Raw genomic sequence first — 7,737 nt, forward strand, 5'->3', positions numbered from 1 at the left:
CGACTGCAATCAGATTTGTCACTTTCTGATTGCAGTTTACGGAATAATTCACTAAAAATTATTTGTAAGTCCGATTGACGAAATTCCAGTTGGAGGGTCATCGTGACAACGGTAACCAACTACTGTAAAAATTCCATGAGTCGATTTTACTCAGGTTTCAAGTTATGACCTTGAATACGACACACTTTTTCTGCAGTAAAAATGCAGCTTGAGCTGCTGTCCAAAAACAGTCCCTTAAAAATAGTAAACGATCTCGAAAAATTACGATTCCAGTGCCATTTGTTTGGTTATTCAAAAATACACATTTTAGGCTTTAGGAAATCAGTTTTTCGATTTAAAACGGTCCAGTTACAGCCTGTTGAAGTTGGCTGGAAATACAACTCAGCTTGCTGTTTACATTGTAGAAGTTACTAAAAACGCATCAACAAAGACCCTAACCATGGTTTATCGATGATTTAATGTTCAAACCTCAATCATGCTTTAACCAACCCTAAACCAACCAGATTTCAACTTCATACAAACTTTTTATATAGGGTTTCTATGAAGAATTTCATGTTCATCTTTTTAGTGTTCATTTTCTTGTGTTACTAGATTATCATCCTCCTACTAAGTATCATAACAAAGAACAAGATGAAACTATGGTGTGAAAGGACTTACTACTAGCACAAGTCTAGGGTGAAAATCTTAGGGCAAGGATGATGACGAAATGATAGTGCTAGAGACTTGAACAAAGCTTCCTTGAGAGTCCTTTAACTTGTAACTACTATGGATGATCTTCAAGGCTTGGAAAGGAAACTTGTATGAAGAAGATGAAGGTAGTTTGGTGATGGTGATGGTGAAATCAGTTGGGGGGAACCGAAATAGGGAGAGGGGGGTGAGGTTGAGTGTGAATCTTGATGATATGATGAGTTATCTCTTGGAAACATGCACCCTACCCCCTAATGCCATCATTTGATAGATTTTTGGCCAATAGGAATCAAGATCACCTTAACTAAAATCTAAACATAATATTTTTGTAATCATGGGCAGAATTTTCGGTGGGGGGGGGGGGTAAAATGAAAAATTTTGGTAACTAATGGGTATTTAATTAGAAGGTTAAGGGTATTATCAAGAATAGTGGGTGTATGCCATGTTTCTATAGTGTATGGGGATTTTTGTGACCGTAATTATTTAAGAATAATAAAATAATATTTCTGACAAAATTTCGGTGTCCCGGGTAATGTCCGATTGTTCGGTCGGATACTGTTTCGTTAATTTGTTTAATTGTTCCGTAAGATGTCTTATAGGTATATTTTTGTAACATAATTAATTCCTAACACTTAGGAAAATATTCAGGACTATTTAGTCAAGTTTTCTGCATACTACTAGTATGCTAACACGCACATGTAAGTATGACACAGTAACAGGAAACGGTTAAGTAATTCAACACAGTCACTAAGCGCTTTAATTATCATTAAATAATCGTACGGATACATGCAAATACGAGGGTTGTCACAATTGCTTAGACAGTTCTTCCAGTTCAGTTGGAGCTAATCAATACGATGCGCGAGCTATATGTGCTGCTCCAGGAGCTAATTCGATTTCAAATTCGACCTGGCGATTAGGCGGTAGACCAGGTAAGTCTTCAGGAAACACTTGAGGAAAGTCGCGTACAACAGGGATATCCTCTAATCTCTTCTCTTTCGTTGACGCATCTGTAACAAGTGCTAGAATAGCAGTGTGACCCTTTCATAAACATTTCTGAGCCTTCAAAAAGGAGATGATGCCAACCACGGCACCACTCTTGTCGCCTTGAACCTCGAGAGGTTCTTTACCCGAACGGGGTATACGAACTATCTTCTCCTTGCATAGGATCTCTGCTTGCTGCTGGGATAACCAATCCATACCAATAACGATGTTGAAACTACCCAAAACTATAGGAATGAGGTCGATGGAGAAAGTCTGACTGGCTAAGACGATGTTACAACCTTTGACTACATGTGTGGCCTCTAAACTTTTACCGTTGGCTAACTCTACGACATGTTTGGTGTTTAAGGGTGTTGGTGTACGTTTTAACATTTGACTAACTTTTAGAGACACATAACTGGTATCCGCACCCGAATCAAACAATACAGAAACATAAAAGTCGTCGAGAAGAAACTTACCCATAACCATGTTAGGATCATTCCTTGCATCACCCTGCCCCAGCACGAACACACGACCCCTAGCATCATTGCCATTATTGTTTCCCCCGTTGTTGTTGTTGCCATTGCCCTGATTGTTGTTATTGTTATTGTTCTGGTTCTGGTTTAACTGGAGGCAATCACGTTTGAAGTGTCCTTCAGCACCACATTGATAGCATCCTCTGTTGCCTCGCTGCTATTGTTGCTACTGGTTTCGTGGAGCAGGTGGTTGTTGTTGCTGATTCTGGTTCGCAGGTCGTGAGCTTCTGCAATCTTTAGCCTCATGACCCATCTTGAGGCACCGCTGACAACGACCCTTGTTGCACTGGCCGTTGTGATGCTTGTTGCATGTGTTGCACCTTGGGAGATTTCCCCGGTATCCACCCTGTCTTTGATTACCCGAAGCTTGCTGACCAGGGCTCTGGTAGTTATCAGTCTTGCGCTGCTGAACTTGAGACTGAGCTGTAGCTGAACCTTTGCTGGAATCCCCATCCCATTTCCGCTTGTTATCACTGAGAGTAGCGGAAGTAGTAGCACTGGTAGCACTGATACGTTTAGGTAGCCTGTTCTGTTCCACTGCCTGATCTGTGAGGCGATGAGCAAGGCGCTGAATATCCTGGATGTTAGCAAGGTTGGCCGATGTCACGTGGCTTTGAATTTCTGGTACCAACCCCTTGAGATACAACTCAATACGTCTGATAGGAGGGTCCACCATAGTTGGACACAGAACGGCCAGTTCGTTTGACCTTTTAGTATATGCCTCAATTTCCGACCCAGTCATCTTCAAATGGAAGAACTCCACCTCTAACTTGTGGATGTCGTCACGTGTGCAGTATTCCCGTTTAATCAGCTCCTTGAAATCGTTCCAAGGAGTAGCGTTAGCAGCTGCCAATCCTAAAAGTTGAACTTGCGCATTCCACCAAGTCAGCGCAATTCCTTCCAGTGTGCTAGTGGCGTACTTTACCCTGCGAGCCTCAGAGCATTCACACATCTCAAACACCGACTCGAGCTTTTCAAACCAATGGTGGAGTCCCACTGCTCCCTCCGTGCCACTGAATGTGCTAGGACGACAGTCCATGAAATTCTTGAAAGTGCAAACAGGTGGCTGAGCGTGTTGACCTATTGTGCATATAAGAACAGGACAAGGTTAAACACAAGAGTTGGTTTAGGAGTGTAGGATCTAAGGATCCTAGTATGAGTTACGACTGCAAGGTATACCTCCTGCTTGTGCGGCTGCAAGTACCGCAGCAACTTGTTCGTTGATGAGAGCCGTCAACTGGGCTTGTGTCAAGTTAATGCGTCCAGCCATGATCTTCATAGCAAAGGTAACATACATGAGGGAGTGTTCGCAAATAGTGCGATGACAGAAGAGAGTAAGCACACAAGTGTTCTCAAGCAATAACAAATAGTAGGCAATGTAATCTAAGCATACCACGAGCAAAGTTCTATGTAATTCTAGCAAGTAGGTAAAGTAACATGAATAGTAGTACCTATGATGTTGAGCCTTGCACGTGGAGCGAAGCGTCGTTGTGGATCGTTGAGCACTGTACTGGTTATAGTCTGGTTTAAATAAAAACGTTTTCCCCATATTAAAACCAAGTTCTCTATAACCAATGGCTCTGATACCAATCTGTCACACCCCCAAAATCCACCCGCGGAGTATCACCGCTTGGGAGCATGACTGACCAGGATCAAGCCACCAATCATATTGAACATGTAAGTAATAAGTGAAAGTAAATGTATTTCAACCAAACCAATATGAAAGGTGTTCAAAACATAAGTGCAATATCGATGTTTAGCGGAAGCATAAAAATAAACCCAACATAAGTATGAATATGTAATGTCAAAATGTTTAATCTAAGCATTCACGATCCTTGTCCACAACGACCACGCCTCCCAGTGCAAGCTCCATGTATACCTAACGACCTGCAAGGCATGTAACAGAGGGTCAACAACTAGTTGAGCGAGTTCACAGTGGGTTGTTTAGTGATAGTGTTCATTTCATAAAACGTTTGTTTGTTTAGTAACCCATGTATCGTTTATAATTACAACGCGGCCTCCAGGCATGTTTGCGAAGATTAGTGGGGGTTTCCCATGTATTGTAGACTAGTTTTATTTGTATCGCGGCCCTCCAGGCATGTGCGCGAAGTTTAGTATCAGTATCGCGGCCATTCCAGACATGTGTGCGAAGATCAATTTCAGTATCGCGGCCATTACAGGCATGTGTGCGAAGAGTAGTGGGGGATTCCCCATGTATCACTAGTCTAGCAGTATCTATGAGTGACCTTTCCCAACTGAGGTCAGTATTTCATAATTCCCGACAACTACGTATATACAGATAATCATCCAATCTCATTCCCTACCCCGGGAATCCCATGCCTTGGTAAGAGTGTTAACTCACCTTGGTTTGCTCGGTTTGTTATTGTGCTTCTAGTGTTAATTAATGGTTAGGTCCGTTACACACGACCTAAGGTACATTGCACATAAACTCAATGTAAGTGTTTACGTTCAATAAGGTTTACAATTCCTTGGTGTCCAAATAACTGTGTTCCGTGTGATAATTGTTTACAGATTGATATGACATAGATTGCACATACATACAGTAACATACAGTGACATACAGTGCCATACAGGGTGTTCTTCATACAGGGTTTTGAACTTAGCATTATAAGTAAACTCGGACCTCATATCTGTCTACAAAACTCGAACCTTGTGTGTGCATTACAAAAATTCGGACCAAGCATCCTAACCAAAATTCGGACCAAGCATTTCATATAAAATTCGGACCATGTTTCACATATGAAATTCGGACTATATAGCATTTTAATCAAAACTCAGATCAAACATCCTTACAAAATTCGGACTATATATATCATTCTCAAAACTCGGACCAAACCCCCTTATAAAATTCGGACTCTATATATATATATATATATATATATATATATATATATATATATATATATATATATATATATATATATATATATCATTCTCAAAACTCGGACCAAACCCCTTATAAAAATTCGGACTATATATTACTTGAAAAATTCGGACCATGTATTTCATAATCAAAAAGTCGGACCATACTTTACTAACAAAAGTCGGACCATGTTTTCTTTACAAAAGTTCGGACTATGAGTTTCAATTACAAAATTCGGAGGTAAGTGTCATGTTACAACCTCGGACTTGTGACTTCACAAAACCCTGACCCTTAACTCCGAGTTAACAACAGGCTTGATTTCCAAAACCAATATGCAGTTTTCAATGGAACAGTTACATTGCAGATTACGATCAAAACCCTAATTTTCATACATTGGCAATGCTGTAATCTAATCAACAATCAAACATTTCTATCATATCAGGCATCTTAGTGTCAGGCAAGTGATTACACAACTAATCATAAACCATTTCACAATAATCAGAATGATCAATAAACACAGAACCATGGTTTGGAGAACTAGGGTTTTGCATGCATCAAATAATCAAGGATTAACAACAAATAAACCTTAGATTGATTATAGATGAAGAGAGAGATCAAAAGTCCAACTTGAGAGCTTGTGCCACCAAGAATGATGAAGAAGATGATTGTAGATGAAAGTTGAAATACGTATAATGATTTGTGAGAGAGGTTAGGGTTAGGGGTTATTAAGGTTTCACAAACTACTCTACTCACCCCTAAGTATCATTTTTTACATAAAACACACACACCACATATAATTTACAGTTTCATCATCAAGTTCATGTATTTGTCAAATCATTCATAAAATAACACATAACCATGCAACAATCACAATACACTTTATCATATCACAACGTATACAGCTACAAAGCAAACAAATTGTGTAAGTAAACAACTAGACAAACAGTTATCGTGCAATAAATGCGAAAGTGGAATCTCGGAAACTCGAGTTGTCACAATCTTCCCCACTCCACACCACCACCACGATCTCCACCTTCAACCACCACCATCTACCCCCACCCCACTTCACCGTAATCACCACTGCCACAACCATCCCTGCCACAACCACCACTGTCGCCATCATCACCGTCGCCTCAACCACACACACCGTTGCACCTCTTCCATCACCGCTACCTACCCTCTGACACCGAAATCTCACCAGAATTCCTCCTCCATCAACCCCCTGCATTAGAATAAATACAATAAATGCAGGACCCACCACCCATTTCATCTTCCACCACCACCACCACCATCGATCATCACTCAACCACCATGAACACTCCACAAGGACCACCATCCCAAATTCTGCTGTTTCTTGATCATTTATACGTTTTATATATTGTAGCAAAATAACCAATAATTATTATGTCTTAGGATATATGATAGAAATAAATACACGTTCCAATTTATACAAGATAATGATAAATCAACTAATAATTTTTGAATCGTAGCATAATCCATATGAAAAAAGGCTAGCATTTGATTCAGATAATTTTAAATTCAAAATAAAATTAAGCATACCCTATCGAAATACCACACAAAAATATCATAGAGTTATAATCTTAAACCTAACTGAAATCACAAGGAAAAATTGTTTTTAATCTGGTAACTTTTTGAAGCGGTTCCTAAGGTTATCTTCCCACGAGAAAATCCTAAAACGCCGAAAATCACCCAAACACAAGTTATGGTTTCCATGCCACCGCTAATATTTCATAATTTTCTAGCTATCAAACTGGATTAATTAATATAGAACATTTAAAGGTCCCGACATATATACATTAAAATAGTAATGTTTATGTATTACCGTATAAAAGTTAGGCAATATATTCTAGATGGTTATTTTAGATATCGAGTCAAAAAATGATTTTTTCCAGATATTCATATGTATATGTGTTCAAAACAACTCTTTTGCTTTTCCAAGAGAATGATTTTAAAACCAATAATCACTTTATTGATTTTGGTTAATTGGTTTCCAAATTAAACACACATGTTCGTACGGAAACAAAGTGATTTGTTTATACTTTCTTACATCGACACCTGTGGGGTTGATATATAGCATCTCATCATCAAAGATGTCGAGAACCAAAACAATAGTCTGTGTTTTTCGGTAACATTTCACGGTTATCAGAAATAATCTAATTAACTGTTACATAGGTTTAGTTTGTACCTGGAGCTCGCCAAGGCGGTCGGATGATTTAGATTCGTGTACATGGACGAGAAATTGATTTGTAGCAGAACTTCATGCAATATTCAAACTTTTTCAACTCCAAAACCGCTGCTTCATGTGGCTGAAGTTCAAAAGAAACCATGGAGGGGGATTGGGGTTTTGACGTAAGCATTTTCGTACTGATAAATTGTTGTGAAACTAGCCTAATAACAACCAATAGAAGGAGAAAAAGAAGAATAATAGTGGGAGAAAGGATTTAATATTTTATTGATTGAGATATATTTACCAATGTTGTAGAAGGTGCTAGGCGCTAGTCGGGCGGCGAGGTACCGCCTAAGGATTAATCGAGATTAATAGGGATTAATCGGGATTAATCGGATTGGACTTTTTAAGTATAATTTTACAATTTTTTTTTATATATATAGATAACTTTATACTTTTTATTA

This window comes from Helianthus annuus, chromosome 17, assembly GCF_002127325.2.
Source record: "Helianthus annuus cultivar XRQ/B chromosome 17, HanXRQr2.0-SUNRISE, whole genome shotgun sequence".
Lineage (NCBI taxonomy): Eukaryota > Viridiplantae > Streptophyta > Magnoliopsida > Asterales > Asteraceae > Helianthus > Helianthus annuus.